The following is a 263-nucleotide window of genomic DNA, read 5'->3' on the forward strand; positions in this document are numbered from 1 at the left end:
GTTGTTGTTCTTCTTTCCTTTTTAATCACTGAGATAGAATTTAAGAGATAATGCGCAAATGGAAGAAAGCAAATATTTGTTTAATATGCATATTTAGGGACATTTATTAGTCAAGAACAACTTTCCTCACAGTCTGGTTAGACACCCTGTTTATAAGATTTTTAAGGTGAACTACAATCATTTTAGTTTTATCTCACTTTAGAAGCAGAAAGTTAGCGGCCATACAGGTCTTTATGTCTTTAAGACATTCCTGCAGTTTAACT

Source organism: Haplochromis burtoni, unplaced genomic scaffold, assembly GCF_018398535.1.
Source record: "Haplochromis burtoni strain Fernald_Lab_line unplaced genomic scaffold, NCSU_Asbu1 Contig_652, whole genome shotgun sequence".
In the NCBI taxonomy this organism is placed as follows: domain Eukaryota; kingdom Metazoa; phylum Chordata; class Actinopteri; order Cichliformes; family Cichlidae; genus Haplochromis; species Haplochromis burtoni.